The sequence below is a fragment of the Danio rerio genome, chromosome 23, assembly GCF_049306965.1.
Source record: "Danio rerio strain Tuebingen ecotype United States chromosome 23, GRCz12tu, whole genome shotgun sequence".
In the NCBI taxonomy this organism is placed as follows: domain Eukaryota; kingdom Metazoa; phylum Chordata; class Actinopteri; order Cypriniformes; family Danionidae; genus Danio; species Danio rerio.
The window spans coordinates 2,990,330-3,012,745 of record NC_133198.1 but is presented as its reverse complement, the minus strand read 5'-3'; the positions used below and the strand labels follow the sequence as shown (position 1 = coordinate 3,012,745).

General features: G+C 36.5%; 1 protein-coding gene and 1 long non-coding RNA gene across 5 annotated transcripts in view; one reads left to right on the top strand and one right to left on the bottom strand.

The window, feature by feature from the left end:
* The window catches only part of dhx35 (DEAH-box helicase 35), a 386,570-nt gene that overhangs the window by 292,147 nt on the left and 72,007 nt on the right, over positions 1–22,416 (bottom strand). The gene's annotated exons all lie outside the window — the stretch shown is intronic.
* Positions 12,199–22,416, top strand: part of LOC141380616 (uncharacterized) — a 41,702-nt gene continuing 31,484 nt past the window's right edge. Inside the window, exons 1-2 of one of the 4 annotated variants that reach the window (XR_012398936.1) lie at positions 12,241–12,709; positions 15,251–15,398. This is a non-coding gene — a long non-coding RNA (uncharacterized lncRNA). Of the gene's footprint in view, positions 12,710–15,250; positions 15,399–22,416 lie in introns of all 4 variants that reach the window. The other 3 variants (XR_012398935.1, XR_012398937.1, XR_012398938.1) reach the window with 3 other exon arrangements.

Here is a 22,416-nt window from a genome sequence, read left to right as displayed (position 1 = left end):
GAACATGCAAACTCCTTCGCGAACACGCAACCTTTTTGCTGTAAGGCGACAGCACTACCTACTGCTCGACCGTGTATGTGTGTATGCATATAAAATATTTTATAAATCTTTTTATATAGATTTTTCACCATCAGTGCATTGCTTTCCTTTAATATTAGTTAACATGAACTTATAGTGGGGAAAAAAATCTATATTTCTTTTATTAATTCATTAACATTTAATATTAATATTATTTAATAGACCTGAGTGTTTTTATTAACCATCAAAGATGAAGAAATATTGTAGCAAATATATTACTCATTTCAGTTCATGCTAAACTAATTATAGTGAGACCCTTTCATCAGATCATGTCATGTTTACACTCTTAATCAAAGAAAAAATAATAAATTAATAAATTATATCATGCATACAGTAAACAGAGTATGTTTTTTCCCCTTATGAGACATTATTCTCACGACGATTTATCTTTTTCTTCATTAATTAATATGTTTTAGTTCAACCCCACCCCCGCCCTATTGTCATTAATAACTGTAATCCGTCTCATTTGATTACTATTATGCTTTATAACATAATTCAACCCTAACTCAATACAATATAACAGTTACTACCACTGTATATGAATAATTAATAATAAAACACAATGATTTAGTGGCATAAAATATCCGGGATTAAATGACTATTTATATTATAATTTAATTTGAATTAAAAGCTTTTAAAAGTCATTAAATGTCTCTTATGTTGTCATTATTTTATGATGTAACATATTTTAAAGGGTTTATGAGCCTTTTTCTATGACTTTTCATTAGTAGTAAAAAAGGTTCAATTGTGCTATACATGTACAGGGTTCCACACAAATCCTTCATGCTGTCCCTACACAAATTGATTCAGTTAATTCATTGTTTTTCCAAATTTAAGAGCATTGAACATGAAACTATTAAGTTGACCCCAAAATAAACTTAAGAATTGTGTTGTTTTAACTAATTTGTAATAGTTTAAATAGCTGCATGAGTCATTTTTTGAGTGTATGTGTATATTATTATTATTATTATTATTATTATTAATATAATTCTTTCTATATTGTAAGATATAAAATATTACAACACATTGATTTCTGAATAATTTATCTTATTTCTTATTGAAATGAAATAATCAACCCGAAAAATAACATAGACTTCAGTTTAACATTTTGACTGATAAAACAACATGATAAAATATAATTGAATAAGAATGACTACATAAAACCCAACAGTCACATTTATTACCTGAGATGAGTGCAGTTAACTCAAACTGTACTGGAAATGAATTCTACTCTTTGGAAAAGAGTTTTGAACTCAGTGTTGATGTGTGAAGCTACGATTTTAGGAGACTGAACTTGTTTCATTTCTTTTAATGATGTGACTGAGGTTGCTGTGCTTTTATGTTTCTCTTCGGTAATTCTGCAGAAGGTGTTCATCATTAATGCTCAATCAAGACTTAGTTAATCACTTAAATATCGCTTTACTTCAATTGAAATGGATTAAGTTCACAGCACTCATATAGATCAGCTTTTGAACTTGAAGAGTGTGTAGCAATTGGTTTCCTCAAACGGTTTGAGTTGCCTTATGAGGTGTTATAGTACTTAATTAGTTTGAGTTCTCTCAATTTATTGAGTTTTAGTGCACTTAAATTGTTTAGTGTACTCAAATGGATTAAGTTCACAGTATTCATATAGATTAGTTTTTCAGCATAAATGGTTTGTAGCAAACAGTTTCTCAAACAGTTTGAGTTGCCTTAACTTATGGGGTTTTACAGTACTTATTTAGTTTGAGTTTTCTTAATTTGTTGGTTTTTACTGTGCTCAAATTGTTTCATATTCTTGAATTAAGTTCACAGTAATCAAATAGATTAGTTTCCACAAATGATTTGAGTTGCCTTAACTTATGTGGTTTTACAGTACTCAATTGCTTTGAGTTCTCCTAATTTATTTGGTCTTATTGTGCTCAAATTGTTTTATGTACTCAAATGGATTAAGTTCACAGTACTCACATAGATTAATTTTTGAACTTGAATGGTTTTTAGCAATCGGTTTCCTCAAACAGTTTGTGTTGCCCTAACTTATGGGATTTTACAGTAGTTAATTAGTTTGAGATTTCTTAATTTATTGAGTTTTAGTGCGCTTAAATTGTTTCATGCTCTCAAATAGATTAAGTTCACAGTACTCATATAGATTAGTTTTTCAGCGTAAATGGTTTGTAGCAATTGCTTTCCTCAAACGATTTGAGTTGTCTGAACTTATGGGGTTTTACAGTACTCAATTGCTTTAATTTTACTTAATTAGTTTAAGATTTCTTAATTTATTGGGTTTTACTGTGCTCAAATTGTTTCATGTACTCAAATAGATTAAGTTCACAGTACTCAAATAAATTAGTTTAACTTGAATGCTTTGTAGCAATCGGTTTCCGATTAACATTTTGAGTTGCTTTAACTTATGAGGTTTTACAGTTCTCAATTGGTTTGAGTTCTCTTAATTTATTGGGTTTTACTGTGCTCAAACTGTTTCATGTACTCAAATGGATTAAGTTCATCCATTTATTCATTTTCTTTTTCAGCTTAGACCCTTAGTCCCCCAGCTTAGTAGTATTAATCTGGGGTCGCCACAGCGGAATGAACCGCCAACTTATCCAGCATATGTTTTAGGCAGTGGATGGCCTTCCAGCTGCAACCCATCTCTGAAAAACATCCACACACTCATTCACACTCATACACTTCGGATGATTCAAATGATTTAAATGAGTTGCTTTAACCTATGGGGTATTACATTACTCGATTGGTTTGAGTTCTCTTCATTTATTGGGTTTTACTGTGTTTAAATAGTTTCATGTACTCAAATGGATCAAGTTCACAGTACTAAAAAAATGGATTTGTTTTTTTAACAATCAGTTTCCTCAATTGATTTGATTTACCGTGACTTATTGGGTTTTACAGTGTAAGACTGTCTCCACCCACACGACCTTGGTTACATCATCAGGCAAGGTAATTTGTTAATATGAGAGAGTTTATGAAATTTTTAATTCAGAAAAAGGTATGCACCAATTAGGCATAAACCATAAGACAAGAGATTTATGGTTTGTTCGTTAGAGAACTGAAATTGTTTTAAAAACATTAAGAAAAAAAAACATTCTAGCCGAAAGAAAACAAATAAGACTTTCTCCAGAAGAAAAAATATTATAGGGAATACTGTGAAAATTTCCTTGCTCTGTTAAACAATTTGGGAAATAAATGAAAAAAAAATGGATTCAGCTGTAGCTACAAACACAATGCATTTGAGAGTTCTCTAAATTAAGGGCAGATCTGCAATGAATGTACAGCATATATCAAAACGCAGAAGGACAAGACAGACAGAGCGTTTGAGATGTGGAGGGAGAGTGTGTTTCATTAAATGGTCAATATATCTTGTGTTTTCTGGATCATTTAAGCCACATTACAGTGCAGTGAAACTCTTTTAATTTCTAAAGTGCCTTTCAACGGCTTTACCTTCAGGCTGGAGGAGAAAACAGCAGCTGGAGCCAGAGAAGCGCACCGGACGTATTCACCTACACACTCACACATATATAACCACATCATACATGAACACAAAAACACAAAGACATTTCACAAAAATTATCTATAATTACCAAATAGTTAGGGTCGGGGGATGTTACTAACAACATTAGCCCTATCGTGGCTTTTCACTTTTGAACATAGTTGGATTTGTCTGGTTTGAATGGTAAATAGCATATGCATGTTGTATATAGTGCCAGGATGCCAAGGTATTGCTGGAGGCTCAAGGGATTGGTAAATGGTAAAATTCAGATAAAAATAGTCTGAACACAGTTTAATTTGTCTGGTTTGAATAATATATTGCTTATGAATGTTGTAGGTTTTTTGGTTTGAATAGTATATAGTGTATGCATGAATGTTGTATATAGTGCTGGGATACCAAGGTACAGCTGGAGGTTCAGGTGATGGGTAAAATTCCGATAAAATTAGTTTGATTTGTCTGGTTTGGATAGTATATAGCGTATGCATGTTGTATACAGTGTTGGGATGCCAAGGTACTTCTGGAGGTTCAGGTGAAAGATTAAACTCTGATAAAAATTAGTTTGATTTGTTTGGTTTGGATAGTATATTGAGTATACATGTTGTATACAGGTCGAGTTGGTAAGTACATTTTGAATAAAATTAGCCTTATTATGGATTTGAACATAGTTTATTTAGCATTTAGTGTATGCATGTTGTATATAGCACAGGAATGTGTAGGTACTGCTGGAGGACTTGATCATGTGTAAAATTTGGATAAAACTAGCCGTAACATGGCTTTTCGATACTGAACAGTTTTATTAGTCTGTTTTGAATAGTATATACTGCATGCATGTTGTATATAGTTTTGGGATGCCAGGGTACTGCTGGAGGTTTAGGTAATTGGGTAATATTCTAATGAAATTAGCCCTATATTGGCTTTTCAATACTGTCGATGCATGTTGTATATGGTGCTGGGATGCCAAGGTACTAAAGGGACGAAGCAGTGGCGCAGTAGGTAGTGCTGTCGCCTCACAGCAAGAAGGTCGCTGGGTCACTGGTTCAAACCTCTGCTCAGTTGGCATTTCTGTGAGGAGTTTGCATGTTCTCCCTGCGTTCGCATGGGTTCCCTCCGGGTGCTCCAAAGACATGCTGCAGGTGTATTGGGTAGGCTAAATTGTCCGTAGTGTATGAGTGTATGAGGGTGACAGGCCCAGACGACAGGCCAACTGGAATGTGTTATTATATGGACAAGTCTAAATGGAGAATTTGTTCCAAAGAGCCGACCCTGCAACCATCAAGACCAAGGCCAAAGAAGAAGAAGATGCCAAGGTACTATGAGAGGTTCAGGTAGTAGGTAAAATTTGGATAAAATTTGCTCTATTATGCATTTTCAATACTGAACATAGTTTGATTTATTTGGTTTGAATAGTATATAGTGTATGTATGCATGTTGTATATAGTGCTGGGATGCCAAAGTACTGCTGGAGGTTCAGGTGATGGGTACAATTTGGATAAAATTAGCCCTATTATGTATTTTCAATACTGAACATAGTTTGATTTGTCTGGTTTAAATGGTGTATATAGCAGGGGTCACCAATCTCGTTCCTGGAGGTCCAGTGCCCTGCAGGGTTTAGCTCCAACTCGCCTCAACACACCTGCCTGGGTGTTTCAAGTATACCTGGTATACCGAAACTTAACGCATGACCCTGCGTTTTCGGTCTGATGCATTAGCATGCGTATGAATGGAAGTCTATGGGGAGAAAAGTCAAGTGTGATCGCAGCTTAAGACCTTGATTAGCTTGTTCAGGTGTGTTTGATTAGGGTTGGAGCTAAAATCTGCAGGACACCAGACCTCCAGGAACAAGTTTGGTTATCCCTGGTATATAGCATAAGCATGTTGTATGTGATAAAATTAGACCTATTATGGATTTTCAATACTGAACATGGTTTGATTTATTTGATTTGAATAGTATATAGTGAATGCCTGTTGTATACTAAATTGGCCATACTGTATGAGTATGTATGGGTGTTTCCAATTACTGGGTTGCAGTATTAAGGATATTCGCTGTGTAAAACCTATGCTGGAATAGTTGGCGGTTCATTCTGCTGTGGTGACCTCTGAAATAGAGACTAAGTCGAAGGAAAATGATTGAATGAATAATTTGAATATCATATAGTGCATGCATGTTGTATATAGTTTTGGGATGCCAAAGTACTGCTGGAGGTCCAGATGATGGGTAAAACTTGGATAAAATTAGCCCTATTATTGATTTTCAATATTGAACATAGTTTGATTTATTTGGTTTAAATAGCAAATTAAGTGTGCATGTTGTATATAGTGTTGGGATGACAAGGTATTGCTGGAGGTTCAGGATATTGGTCAAATTTGGGAAAAACTAGCCATAACATGCACTTTCAATAATTAACACAGTTTTATTTATCTATTTTGATTAATAAACTGCATATGAATGTTTTATATTACGCTGGGATGCCAAGTTACTGGTGGAGGTTTAGGTGATGGATAAAATTTTAATGAATTTAGCCGTATCATAGTCTTTTAATACAGATCATAGTTTGATTTGTCTGGTTTCAATGGTAAATTGTGCATGCATGTTGGATATAGTGCTGGGATGCCAAGGTAATTCAGGAGGTTTAGGTGAAGGGTAAAATTCTGCTGAAATTAGCCCCATTGTGGTCTTTCAATATTGATCATAGTTTGATTTGTCTGGTTTGAATAGTATAAAGTGTATGCATGTTGTATATAGTGCTGGGATGCCAAGGTATAGCTGGAGGTTTAGGCAATGAGGACAATTCTAATAGGGCACAGGAGTAAAGAGATTTTTAAAGAGGGTTGCACTCAATCTAGAATGAAAAGGTTTAAGAAATCAGCAAATGACAAGTGAGCTTGTACAGAAAAGGGACAGATGGGGTGTGTCTTTGATGGGTAATACATAAAAAAATGAAGCTTTTTCTGAGACATTTAGTTCAGAGTGTGAGCACTGCAGGAAATTTAATACATCAGTGTTTCATGTGACAGAATAAAAGAAACAGGGCCCATAAGCCCTTTAATATCTCAGCTGTTTCTCCTGTATAAAACTGATCGTTAATGGTTTTGAAGGCTCTGGCTTCTCCCGGAAAAAAAGAAGACTCGAGTAATCTCACATGAATCTTAAGAAACATCTCAAGTATTTTTCATCAAATTCTTCAAACACCGAAGGATCTGAGCTGCTATCCTTATTGATTTTACAGCTCAACTATCAGTACGTCAACTGCTTGTGCCTTTCTTTGCAACTTAAGTAGCACACACACAGAGTTTAAACCCACATGAAGTCTTGATCTTTGAAAGAGCAACACCTGCGGAATAAAATGTAAAATATGTAAGATAGAAATCTTTTATTTTAAGACATCTAAAACTTTAAGGTTATAAACATACATTTTTCATCAAACTATATTATATATAGAATATTAATTAATTTAATTTTATTCCATGGTCTGTTGAAATTCTACATTCTGATTGGCAGGGAGGTATGCAATAAAATAATTCAATGAACCAGGAACCAATAGAAATGATCCAACTCACAAATATGCTCAAAAATATTTGCGAAGGTGTAGCCAACACGTTACTATGAGCTGTTAGATATGCCCGAGTCATTAAATGATCTCTTTCTCACGTGTGTTTTTTTAACACTGCCTGTGACCGATTCAAAGTTGGTATACGAATATCGTAACTGTTGAACTGATGAAGCTCAACTCGCTCTTGATTTGTAGTAACAGTTCGTTCCACATCATTCTCAATGTCTAGTGACAAGACACTTCACTTCTATTCATGCATTTGCATTGACTTTGTATGTAATCTACTTAGGCTACTCGCATCTGGTGCGAATCCAGCATGACATGTTACTTTTTGCAGTAACTATACAAGTAACTAACAACCCATAAAATAGGTTATCATGTTTTTTTTTTTTGTTCCCTAAACGACTACCGAGGTTGCAGAATTTGCATACAATGATGTCAAGAATAATAAGAACATTAATATCGTTACTACAGAAAGAAGTAACAAAGGCTCATTATTGATATGTAGCCCTACATACAGTTAGGTCTATAAATACTGGGACATTGACACAATTCTAAAAATGTTAGAATTGTGGGTCCCACTTTATATTAAGTGCACTTAACTACAATGTACTTACATCAAAAAATAAATACAATGTACTTACTGTGTTTATAATGCATTTGTGAAAACTTGTGGTGCTTTTGAGTTGGGATAGAGGTTGGGTTATGGACAGGTTTGGTGGCATGGGTAGGTTTAAAGGTGGGTTAAGGTGTAAGGGATGGTCAACAGTGTATTTACAAATGTAATTACAAAAGTTAATTACAGATGTAATTACATACATGTATTTAATCAAGCTTAAGTACACAGTAAATACATGTATTTACACAGAAAGTACATTGTAACAAACTATTAGTTCCTGTGTAAGTACATATTAGTTAAGGCCACTTAATATAAAGTGGGACCGAATTGTGTTGGAGGTGAAGTGCATGGGTGGAGGGGAGGGGGAGGTTAGTAGTGCAGGTAGTGCAGGTCTATGGTGTGGCGGACATAAGTGATTAGGGGGATTGGTTGGAGTCACGGACGAAAGTTAAGAGGAGGGGGGTTGTGGGGTGTCACGGACGAAAGTGAAGCAGGGAGAGGAGGGTTTGGGGGGTGTCGCAGACGAAAGTGAAGCAGGGGGAGGGGGGTTTGGGGGGTGTCGCAGACGAAAGTGAAGCAGGGGGAGGGGGGTTTGGGGGGTGTCGCAGACGAAAGTGAAGCAGGGGGAGGGGGGTTTGGGGGGAGTCGCAGACGAAAGTGAAGCAGGGGGAGGGGGGTTTGGGGGGTGTCGCAGACGAAAGTGAAGCAGGGGGAGGGGGGTTTGGGGGGAGTCGCAGACGAAAGTGAAGCAGGGGGAGGGGGGTTTGGGGGGTGTCGCAGACGAAAGTGAAGCAGGGGGAGGGGGGTTTGGGGGGTGTCGCAGATGAAAGTGAAGCAGGGGGAGGGGGTTTGGGGGAGATGCAGACTAAAGTGAAGTTACAATATCATACAATATCGTTACAAAGTTCACGCACACATACAGCAGACACACAGTGTGGGGGTTCCTCTTATAATATCTTTGGGGGCCCCCTAAATGCGTGGGCCCTTAGAATCGTCTAATCGAACTAACCCCTACAAACACACACTCCCACAGCCAATTTAGCTTATCCAATTCCCCTATAGTGCATGTGTTTGGACTGTGGGGGAAACCGGAGCACCCGGAGGAAACCCACAATAACACAGGGAGAACATGCAAACTCCACACAGACAGGGCCGGGGGAAAGCTTAACTGACGTTCTAGGCAAAGGACGGTCACGCCACCCTCAACCCTAAAGTTAGGGAGGGGGGGGGGGTATAACTGAGGGCGCGGGAAGTTAGGGTAGAGTCTGGGATGCCGCCCTAGGTGGCCGCCTAGGTCGCCTCTATGGACGCGCCAGCCCTGCACACAGAAACGCCAACTGACCCAGCTAAGGCTCGAACCGAAGGCAACAGCGCTACTCACTGTGCAAACGACACATTAATTAAATGGCAAAAAATGATCAAGTATTTAATTATAGTAACTTTATTGCGCTTCAATTAGTGATAAATTAATATTTCACATCTTACATATTTATCAGGCAAAACTGCATAATAAAAAACAATTTTAAAATAGCAGCTTCCCCAAACTACCAGCGCTTTTCATTGCTTTATGCAAAGCATTTTCAGTGTCCATGAATGCTAATGCTTTGTTCAGATATTTCCCTCTCAAAACACCAATTTGGGCTGCAACTTATTGGGTAAAGAATAGAGAAAAGCAAAATCATCCATCATGATGCATAAAAACAGCCTGCAGCGCAGAAACTGCAGCCAGGCAGAGGGAAATATTTGCACAGGCCCGCTGGGCCTCCTCGCATGTAACAAGCAAAAAAACATAAATGTTTCAAAAATGTTCCCTTTTTATTAGATGAATTGCACCATTAAATAACATTATACAATGTGAAAATGCACCATTAATTTCCCCCAAAACAGACATAAATATGAGGCGGCGGCTGGTATCTGGTGTCTCAATCTTCAGCGAGTCCCACAGGGCCACATTTCAGAGCCATTCTATCCCATTATGCAAATGGACACAATTGAGGAGAGGAAGATCTATAAAGGCGTGTTTGGGGCTCATCACTTTGAAATGTGAAAATAAATGACTTTCTAATTGTTTGGCCTGAAACAGAGAAACGGACTAATCGAGCAAGCAGCCCAGCGGTGGCCATCACCGAATATTCGCTGGCCAGAACATTAGAGGAGAAAAATAACGTGCGATAATCAATTACAGGCCATCGGAGCACGACGAGGGATGCAACGTCTATGAGCTTTACTAAAACGCGACTTGTTAAAGGGATAGTTCACCAAAAAATGACAATTGTCTCACTCGTAAGTCAAGTGGTTACAGCAGGGTTCCCACTCTAAGCCAAACGTGAAATTCTCTGACTAAAATAATTAACTATAAAAAACAAAATGGCAGGTTTTCACATATTCCATCATATTGTCCCAACACAAACCTATTAAGTTATCCTAATCGTTTTTAAAAATTAAGTTGAATGACCACCAGTGATGGGTTGCAGCTGGAAGGACATCTGCTATGATGGATAAGTTGGCGGTTCATTCCACTGTGGCAACCCCAGATTAATAAAGGGACTACGCTGAAAATAAAATAAATGAATGCAGTTGAATGACCATAAAACAATTAAGTTGTTCCCCAAAAAAACTAATAATTGTGTTGTTTCAACTCATTTTAATTAAATAGTTTGAACAAGCAGCAAAAAGTTGAGTGTGAACACACAAAAAAATATTGGGTTCCACACAATCGGTTTGCGTTGGAACAACATGAAGAAATTAAGTGAATTTATTAGTTTTTATAAGTTTAAGTCCATTAAACATAAAACTATTAAGTTGCCCCCCCCCCCCCCCAAAAAAAAATCAAGGATTGTATTACTTTAGCTTCTTTTTTAATAAACAGTTTGAACAAGCAGCAAATATAATTTCTTATATATAATAATCACTGAGCAGAAAAAAGAGACAGTTTAGGACAAAGCTGGACTGAAAGTTAGATCACATTGCCTTATGTAATTCAAGCAGTTTGTTAATCTTTTTGATTAGATTATAATATTAATAAAACTATTAAAAATATCTAGCTTAAGGGGGCTATTAATTTTGACTTGAAATGGTTCTTAAATTTTTTTTAAACTGCTTTTATTTTAGCCAAAATAAAGCAAATAAGACTTTCTCCAGAAGAACAATATTATCAGACATACTGTGAAAATGTTCTTGCTCTGTTAAACATCATTTTGGAAATATTTGAAAAAAATGCAAAAATTCAGGGGGGGATAATTTTGACCTCAACTATATATCTATAATATCTATATATATAAAAACAGAAAAATATTATATAACAGAAATTGTTACACTTTTTCTTGAGCAGTAAAAACTATTTTTGCTATTTGTTCATACTACTTATTAAAAATGAGTTTAAACAACTCAATTCTGGAGGCTTTTGGGGGAAAGCTTGTTTTTTATGTTCAGTTATTTAAATTTGTTAGGTTAACTTAATCGATCTGTGTTGGGACATTATGAATAAATTGTGGTGAACCCAGCATTTTTCCATTTCAAATGAAATTGGATTGGATGATTCACCAAACCAAAACACTGAATAAAAAAAAAGATGTTTTGGATTTATTCCTTTTTTTCATGGTTTCTACAGATTTCATCAAGTCAAATTAAAGACTTTTAAAAACCTTTTTTAAAACCATTTCCAATGAAATTTCAGACTTACACAAGGCTAAACGCTAAGGATTTTTTTCTAATGGCCCAGTTAAAACATCGAAAAGACATTAAAAACAAATGCTATTGTAAGGCAGATAAATAAACCATATGATTATAAATAGAAGTAAGAGTTAATTAATAAACTTTTGTTAAAACGTTTATTGAGAAGGAATGTTAGTGATTGGATGGGTGTTGGTCCAAGTAGGTAGCCTTACGTTGACATAGGCAAAATGAGACCTGTTTAAATAATTTAAAACCTACAACACAATATCTCAGTGAATTGAAGACTTTTTAAGACCAACAGTTTTGATTTTAAAACTTAAGACATTTTAAGACCCCGCAGAAACCCTGATTTTAAGATAAGTGGTTGCAAACAATGTATATGGCCTGAATTTAAACAAACAAAATGTAGTAATGTTCAGCTTAATTTATTTGTTTAAATTCAGCCCATATAAACTGTTTGCAACCACTGACCTTAAAATAATTTAGTTAATTCAATGAATATTTTTTCAGTGTAATTACTAAAAGAAAGAAAGAAAGAAAGAGAGAAAGAAAGAAAGAAAGAAAGAAAGAAAGAAAGAAAGAAAGAGAGAAAGAAAGAAAGAAAGAAAGAAAGAAAGAAAGAAAGAAAGAAAGAAAGAAAGAAAGAGAGAAAGAAAGAAAGAAAGAAAGAAAGAAAGTCAAACTGGTTCGGAAGAATAAAGAATTTAAAACATCATTTTCATTTTAAGGTGAACTATCCCTTTATTCTGTAAAACTGATTGAAGCAAAAATCTGATTTGTAAATAAGGGTTGGCACTTTAACAGACCTACCGTAAAAACAACAACAAGAATCCTCCTTTCCAATCTGCGTCCCAAGGCAACCCCTAACCTTTCCACAGGCCGCATGACGAATGAATCCGAAAGGTTTACCAATTCATCAATGCAGATCTGTTTCTGAATTTCATTTCTCTTTCACTGGCGGCGCGCGAACGGCTAATTAATCCACGTTCTTGTGTCGTGTTTGTTGTTTATTTTTACTACTGAACGGAGAAGGAGCCGGGCCCTCTTTCTTTCTTTTTTTCTCCTTCACTCCACGGCAACAGCAGGGGAAGGTGATTAATTTTAATACAGTGGGAGGAGATTTTGACCCTAAACAGGAAAGTCTTGTTGAGCTTCTGATTTATTTTTGGAAGGTGACAATGGCATTAATTACGCCGCCGCAGGTGTAGGCCCTAATTTTTCTTCCCCAGCCCAGCCTCCGCGTTCAGGACGTGACAACAGCGAGCAACAACAGCAGCGGGACGCTAACATTTCGGCGGTGGGGTAAGTCAGACCCTCTGCAGATTTCTGGGTGGCTGTAGAGATTCCTGTCAGCAAAAGATTAGACTTCAGCTGGGCGTACGACAGGTCAGATTGTCTTGTTGCGATTGACTGCTAAAGCTTTTACCATTATGTAGGCTATTATATACAATTGCAGTCAGAATTATTTGCCCGCCTTTTATTGTTTATTTTCCCCCCAATTTCTTTTTAACGGAGAGAAGGTTTTTCAGCACATTTCTAAACATAATAGTTTTAATAACTCATCTCTAATAACTGAATTATTTTATCTTTGTCATGATGACAGCACATGATATTTGGTTAGATATTTTTCAGGATACTAGTATTCAGCTTAAAGTGACATTTAAAGGCTTAACTAGGTTAATTAGGGTAAAGTTAGGGTAATTAGGCAAGTCATTGTATAACAGTGGTTTGTTCTGGAGACCAGTGGTTCCCAATCGTTTTTTGTTTGAGACCCCCTTTCCTCCCTTTTATTGTAATGACGCCCTTCACATTGTTTGCAGTAAAAATGACAAAAATGTTGTTTATTACTATATCTAGATATGTTTATGCACAAATAATTGTCATTTTTAATAATAGTCATAGTCATCAGTACTGAAAAACATAAGCCTTTGGCCTTTTAATTGGCCCAATTTGAAATTCAATAACAATATCAGTATTTACACTGGTGTGAAGGAGAAACAAATATAGGCTTTTACAATGTATTACTTGCATTTTTATGCTTTATGAATCAGTGTCAGAATCGCTGCTGGCAGTGAGTAATAATTTGGTCCATACGTGGAAAGATCTTTGACAGGGCAAGACGCATATAAAAGTTTCTTGTCAACAGCTGTGACGTCCCTAATCTCATTTTAGATGTGTCAAATCTTTTGCCTTGCGCACAAAAAATGCCCCGATACGATATAAATTACGGGATTTTACCAGGAGAAACAACAAAACGGGAAGGTGGCAGGGGATGGGTGTGAAATTTGGAAGACTAAATAAAAGAGTTGTATTAGTGATTACTTAATTTTAAAAAGTGAGTAAACCAGTAGCCTTAAAAGCGTCAAGTTGACTTCTCTTAAATAAGTGAGTAAACCCATTTTAACTTGGAACTGTTAAGTTGACATCATTTTTTTAACTATGCGCACAGTTCGTTTACTTATACTATAAAAAATGCTGGGTTCCACAAAATCAGTTTGTGTTGGAGCTACATGAAGGAATTAAGTTAATGTGTTAGCTTTAACTTAACATAAAGCAAATTATTCCCAAAATAAACTTAAGAATTGTGTTGATTTAGCTCATTTTAGATAAGTAGTTTGCGCAAACAGCAAAGGTCAGTTTTTGGAGTATATAAACTTGAAGGCAATGTGTTAACTCACTTTTTTTAAGTAAAGGCAACTCATCATTTTAAAAGCAACAGGTTTACTCACTTATTTTAAATACAGTCAGCTAATCATTTGTTACAGTGCAGTTTTCATTGTGACTTTAGTGAAATGTATTAATGGTGCCTTATTGCACATTGTTAATCAAAAATATTGCTTTAAATAGTCAGAGAAGTTTCATCAACGTTTTATCAGATTAGCGTGAAAATGTTCATGCTAATAACCAAATAATACTCCAATTAGGCGCTGCTATGAAAACCACTGCAAATACAATCAAAATATTCATAAAAACATTATTCAAGAAAAAAGTTTCAATAATTATTATTAACTTTAATGCCCATGATATCAATATTGGGCGACACGGTGGCGCAGTAGGCAGTGCTGTCGCCTCAAAGCAAAAAGGTCGCTTGTTCGAGCCTTGGCTGGGTCAGTTGAAGTTTCTGTGTGGAGTTTGCATGTTCTCCCTGCGTTCGCGTGGGATTCCCCCGGGTGCTCCGGTTTCCCTCACAGACCAAACACATGCGGTACAGGTGAATTGGGTAGGCTAAATTGTCCGTATGTATGTGTGTGAATGAGTGTGTATGGATGTTTCTAAGAGATAAGTTGCAGCTGGAAGGGCATCCGCTGCGTAAAACATATGCTGGAGAAGTTGGCGGTTCATTCCGCTGTGGCAACCCCTGATTATAAAGGGACTAAGCCGAAAAGAAAATGAATGAATGATATCAATATTGCACATTTGTTTTCACAATGTATTGAATTATTGAATATCGTCATATGTCTTCAACTTTAAATAGCAGCTGTTCACTAGTTAACATCTAATCTTTAGCAGTTTATCTAGATGTGTGTTTCCACACAAACAAGAGCAAGCTAAAAATGACGCTCGGAGGTCTCTCGGGAAGACTTGCGGAGTGACTCATGTGAATAAGCAAATCTATTTTTGGACAAGTTCATCAAAAGCGATCCTCCATTTGTTACAGCCAAGCGATCAGATTTTGCCTGGTTTGCACGGCCCAGATAGCTGCGCTGGTACATGCCATAACTAACCTATTTCTGGCTGCGTGAAGCATCTTTCTTCTTTGACAGGCATTCAGTAGTAGGTCTTTTTTAGAAAGCGCTCTCTTTTTTTTGTTTTGCTTTACGTCACGTCTTGTGATTTTTCCAGGAGGTCCTGCGTCAGCCGAGCGTTCAGATGAATAGCCGCTCTCCAACACCGCTCAATTATCTAGATTAATTGAATCACGAAAAGAACCGAGACGTTCACAAATGAAGCCGTTCTGTGGAAAATATGCTTTCAGCAAACACCCGTTCAGGTAAGACAGAGTTCAGGTGCCAGCAGTGCTGTGAGGTAACCAATTACAAATACTCTGATTACTGTAATCAGTGGTGGAAAGAGTCCTGAAAGATCCAACGCAATCTCACGACAATTCGTAACTTTTTGATTTAGTGGCTAATTCTTATGAACTCGTACGATCTAATTCGTACAATTTATTATGATTTGCTCATCACCCAATGACAATTGGGTTTAGGGGTGGAGTTAGGTGCCACGCCTCCTTTTTAAAATCGTACAATTTTGTACGACTGAACTCATACAAATTCCTACGAATTAGCCACTAAACTGACGAAACGTAAAATACTTACGTTTCCTCATGAGATCAGGCTGGAAAAATCCTACTCAAGTAAAAGTACCATTACTTACCCCAAAAATGTAGTGCAAGTAGAGTGGAAGTATCTGTTGTAAGTAAAAAAAATAACCCTTTTCAAAGTACTCAAGACTAGTGAGTAGTGAGTATCACACTGTGAAAAGCTGATGCATTTACATGAAGTTTGTGCAGGGATGTGTAAACGTAACATTCTGTAGTGCATTTAGTGATTTTCATATATTCGTTCGTTCCTTCCATTGTTTGTTTGTTCTGTCCTTAACTCATTCATTTGTTTCTTCGTTCCTCCCTTCACTCATTCATTCCTTCCATCATTCTATAGTTCCTTCCTTCATGTGGTTCTTTATTCATTTAGTTATTCGTTATTTAGTTATTCGTTATTAGTTATTTTAGTTAGTCATTCCTTCGTTACTTAGTTTGTTTAGTCTTTCCATCAATCTTTCCTTCATTCATTTGGTCCTTTCCATTGCTTGTTTGGTCCTTCCTTCATTCAGCCCTTCCTTCCATTCTTCATTCGTTCCATTTAGTGATTGTTTAAGGTTATTTCAGTCATCATACAGTCGACATCATTCATTTTCTCATCAGTGACATTGAGATTAAATATTTTGGACATTTTCTTGGACATTTTAATGAAGTTAATATTTAACTAATTTTGAGAGGAACACATGCTCATGACTGACCCAGCTGGCCCACATTAGCTGATCACTATCCTCCAATCAAAGGATCCCAAGTCACTATATACCGTTGAAACCAGAAGGTTACATACACAGTATAAAAATATATATACATATATATAATATATATACATATATATATATATATATATATATATATATATATATATATATATATATATATATATATATATATATATATATATAAATATATATGGCACATAACCATTTTGAAAAAAAGTCAGATGTCAATGGCACTAAACTTTTTTTCTTTTAGGTAAGTTAGAATTATCGCATTAGTTTCTGTTCTGCTTAATAGCAGAATAATGAGGGATATTTTTTGAGAAACTTATAACTTTTCTAGAAAGTCAAGTTTACATAAAATAAGATTATTCTGCCTCTGAAAAAGCTCAGGTGATGATGTCAAGCTTTTGGAGGTTTCTGATTGGCTAATTGACAACATTTGAGTTAATTGGAGGCACAACTGTACAATAGAAATTAAGGAAAACCTCAAACACACTGTTTACTTGTGTGGCAACATGGGAAAATCAACAAAGCCAGATTACAATTAGCTAAATTACACTGGGAAAAAGACTAATTTCTGGAGACATGTCCTGTGCTCTGATGGAACTAAGATTGAACTGTTTGGCCATAATGACCAGTGTTACATTTGGAGGACAAAGAGGAAAGCTTACAAGCCTAGTAACACCATCCCAACTGTGAAGTATGGGGGCGGCAGTATCGTGTTGTGGAGCTGTTTTGCTGCAGGATGGACTGGTCCACTTCACAGCATAGATGGCATCATGAAGAAAGAACATTATGGAGAAACACTGAAGCCACATCTCAAGACATCAGCCAGGAAATTAAACTTGACCACAAATGGGTCTTCCAAACAGACCATGACCCTAAGCATACTGCCAAATTAGTTAAAATGTGCTTTAAGGACAACAGAGTGAATGTTTTGGAGTGGCCATCACAAAGCCCTGAGCTCAATCCTGTAGAAAATTTGTGGACAGAGTTGAAAAGGCTTGTGCGAGCAAGACAGCCATCAAATCTGACTCAGCAACACCAATTCTGTCAGGAGGAATGGGCCAAAATTCCTACTGATTGTGAGAAGCTTGTGGAAGGATACCCAAAACATTTGACCAAAGTTATACAGTTTAAAAGCAAAGCTAAAAAAATACCAAGGAAATGTGTGTAAACTTTTGACTGTCTAGAAATTAATTAAAAATTCTCAAAAAAATTCTCTCATTATTCTGGCATTTAGCAAATGTAAATCATTTAGGTAATCCTAACGAACCTAAATTAGTAAACATTAGTATGATCTACATCAGACAGTTTTTAAAAATGAAAAAGTTAAAAATAATCTAAAAATAATCTAAAATAATAATAATAATAATCTAAAAGTTCCATTTTTTTAGAGTGTATGTAAACTTCTGGTTTCAACTTTATATCAATGTTCTCACATGAAATTATTCTCACATTTTAAATGGCAAATCATTTACCTTAGACTTAGGAACATCCTTAAAAGAAAATGCCACTGACCTAAGCTACATTTTTACTCTAGTAATGCTCACTACTGTTGATTACTTCTCGAAGAGCTATACTTCTACTTTTAACACCCGTACTTTGAGTAGTATTTACAACATACTTCTTTTTTGTTTGAGTGCATCCAAGTCTGACTGAACTTTGCATCCCACACTGAAGTTGTTGATGTTTCGTACACTATGCAGTAAAGTAAGCGCTGCCGCTTTTATGTTGAAGCATTGTTTAAAAGAGTTTGTTTGTTTTCTACAAGTGAAACATTTATCTGAGGGCAGGGAATTGAATCTTGTGTCTGACAGACAGGCAGACGAGAGGAAAACAGGCCGTGTCAAGGGTAGACGGAGAACAGCCTTGACTGAGGAAACCAGAGCACATTTATCCTGCTATGATTGAGCTAAGACTGCGTGACGCCAACATTCGCCTCGTACAGTAAATCATTTACACTCCGACAGTGTCATCTCTATGAACTCATGGCACAAAAGTGAAGATCTGAGTCTACGAAACAGCCGTTCAGAGGAAGAAACGCAGCCACTTGTAGGAGTAGTTCGGTTTTTCCATTACATTACATCTACACACTCTGATGTCCTACTCTGTAAAAAACGTATGACAAGAAAATCAAGACAACAAATATTTTTAGGTTGCTTTAACTTGTTTTAATAAGTCACTCAGGTTTTACTAATGTTTTTGTTTAAGTTATACAAAGTGTAGATGGCACAGTGGCTTAATGGTTAGCATTAAGCGCCTCACAGCAAGAAGGTTGCTGGTTCGAGCCTCCAGCCTGATCTCACTAGAAAACGTAAGTATTTTTGTTTTGTTTTGTCAGTTTAGTGGCTAATTCGTACAACTTCGTACGAGTTAAGTCTGACCCAGCCGAGGCTTGAACCAGCAACCTTCTTGCTGTGAGGTGACAGCACTACCTACTGCGCCACTGCGTCGCCCTGTGCTGATTTAGCTCACTTTAAATAAGTATTTGAACAAGAAGCAAAAGTTGGGTTTTTTTATCTACAGGATCCACCACTTATGCTGCGTTCACATCAGACGCGTCAAGCGCGAGTGATTTACATGTTAGGTCAATGCAAACACGCGAATAGACATCCTGCGGCGCGATACGCGCGAATGGCGCGGCGCGAATGACGCAGATTGCGCGAATGGCGCGGTGCGAATTGAGCGTTTTGTGCGTTTGACGCGCTTAACGAGCGTTTCGTGCGAATCTCTCGATTTCGAAAATCTGAACTTCACCGTACATTCGCGCCGCGTTAACCAATCAGGAGCTTGCACTTGTGGGGGCGTGATTGTGATGTAGAACCTGTTGTCGGTGTTCCGAGGGAAATCCTCCAGCCTTCACCGACAACAGTTCATCAAACGCGGCTTGGCTCAGTCAGAAGCACCGCTGAAAGCCTCCGTCATCCAGGTTCAGTTTTTGGGGGAGTTTATGAGTTCACAGAGCTGGATGCACCTCTGAAAGAATGTAGTGTACTCAGACACGACCATAAACGTGTTGACGCTGTTTTTCATCCTTCATAAAGCACCAGGGGCGGACTGGGACTAAAAATCCGCCCTGGCATTGTAGCCACACCAGCCCACATTACCACGCCAACACAGCCCCATCCAAGGACACGCACATTCACTACTTAAATTTGTGTACACATGGTAAAATTATATAAGCAGTTCCTATTTAAGAGATATTTAAACATTTAATGTATGTGACTGAAACAAAAACAACCCATTTATATATGCAATTATGTCATTCATTTTCTTTTCGCCTTAGTCCATTTATTAATCTGGAAATCGCTAACGTATCCTGCATATGTTTTATACAGTGGATGCCCTCAAAGCTGCAACCCATTACTGGGTTATACCTAATTCCCAGTTGGCCTACCCAATTCACCTATAGCATGTGTTTGGACTTGTGAAGGAAACCAGAAGGAAATCCACGCGAACATGCAAACTCCACACAGAAACACCAACTGACCCAGATGAGGCTCAAACCAGCGACTTTCTTGCTGTGAGGTGACAGCACTACCTACTGCGCCACTGCACTGCCCCCTTTCGAGACTAGTTCAGTTAATTTTATGTAAATGGCAATGTCTGACTTGAACGCCTTTCCCTTTTTATGGTCCATCTCTGACAATTAGCTTGTGTTGCACTCACTGTTTGTTTGACATTCTTGCAAAATTTGTATTATGTCTGCGTAACCTCAGATTGGGTCGGCCCATCTCAAAACCAGCCGGTTGTTGCTAAATGGGCCAATTCTTAACATTTACTATAATTCTTACTATTACCACCATCATCATCATAATATTCACATCTCGCACAAGATAAAAACTGCCTACATTTAAAAAACAATACATATGAAAAAATAAATAAAAAATAGCTGACTGGCCCACATTTAAAAAATGGTCTGGCCCTTCTGGCATTTGCCAGAATTGCCAGATGGCCAGTCCGCCCCTGTAAAGCACATAAACACTGTTATTTTCTTCATAAAATCCATGTTAGCCATTTAGCTATGAAGCTAGAGTCTTCGGGCAGACAGAAGCCCTGCCCATCGCGCGAATCCGTGTTTGTTCTGAAGTGAATTTGACACGCAAATGAAGCGGGGTTTGACGCGCGAATGAAGCGAGTAAGCTCAAATGTTCACGCGGCTATTTACGCTTGAATAGCGCAATTTATCTGCGCGTTCCGCGTCTGGTGTGAACACAGCATTAGACACCACAGAAATGTTTTTATATCAGCATAGATGTTTCCACGGGAAACTTTTAAGAAACTTTAACATATAAATAACTTTACACTGCATATTTTATTTATTTGAGGGGAAAAAAACATTCAGATTATTAAAATGTTTTTCACACGCCCACAAAAAAATTATTTTATGAACTGTAAAGCTTCTTCTGTGGCTTCAAATGTAACTTCAAGTGCACAAAGACGGCTAATAAGGTAATTACAAAACAAATGCCTCCCAGGATATCAATTCTAGGGGGCAAAATATAAGCCCATGACAGAACAAAAGTTATCTTCTTACTCTTTAGTAAACATTTATAAGGAAGCGCAACAGAGTATTAAAATTCCCAGCATCGGTTGATGAAGTCTAAGTGTTTTTCTGTGGAAAACTGTGTGAAGAGACCTGACTCTGACAGCACTTACCAAGGGATTTAAGTGTGACAGCTCTTGTTCACAGACACTGCTAATAAATTATCACCTCCGGCTCCCGTATAAGCGTTTGACAGTGACAGACTGGCAACTCACACTTCAAGCAGCTCTATCAATGCAAACCTAATGATTTTTATATTTTTCAAAGAATTTTAAAAGTCTCTATAGAGTTTATGAAGTTTTAGAAATGATATGCAACAATACAGCCTTTATATTAAATACACAGATTCACACATTTTTCAGTCACACTTTTGTTTAATAAGGGCGTAGTTGGGTTAGGTGTAGGATTAGGGATGTGAAATAAGATCATACTTTATAAGTGCTAATAAACAGTTTGTATCGTAATAATAGGCAGGTAGTAAGCGAATAGTAAACGGTGTGAATTGTTACTCAAACTAAAGTGATACCTCATATTTGTATTATATTTTAAAGAAAGTAAACCCCTAACACTTTATTTTAAGGTGTCAGTGTGCACGTTCTGTGTACTTACTATAATAATGACAATTACCTATGATAATTACATGCTAACTAAGTAACTCAAACTCTGATTTGAAGCTTAACCATATAGTAAGTACATGCAAGGAATTAATGAATGTCACTCAGCATCTAAATGAAAAGTTACACAGTAACGAGGACGCTGTAAAATAAAGTGTGATTGTAAAAATTATCAGACATTTCTCATTTATATTTGGTAATTCCTTCATGTTGTCCCGACACAAACCGATTAAGCTAGCTTCATTGTTTTTACACATTAAAGTGGATTGAACCTGAAACAGTTAAACAATCTGTAAAACCTAGTTGTGTTGTTTCAACTCATTTTAAATAAGTAGTTTGGAAAAGTAGTAATTTGAGTGTGTAAAAAATACTGTATATGTTTTATTTTAAAAAAAATTAGGTCACTTAGATCAGCTTGAGTTTTTCAAACTCATTTTATTATAGTTTGTCCTATTAGTGGTTGCATGTTCTCAAACACTTTCAAGTAACATCAACTCAATTTTATCTGTTCTCAACTTGTAGTTTCAAGTTCATTAAACCTGTTTTTTAACCTGCTTATTTATTCTAGTAATACACGCAGTATTTTAAGTTACCATTGTTCAGTAAACTTGTGCTTTTAAGTAATACTAACATAATTTAGTTATTTTGGTAAGTTTGTTAAATCCTTCAAAATCAGACATTTAAAATTTTGTACAAACATTAATCTTTATTCTTCTACAAGTACCAAACAATAAACATTCAAATGTATTATTCAATTGAAAAACTCTTTTTACAGTATTACAGAATTAAGTTAACAATACATTTGTTAT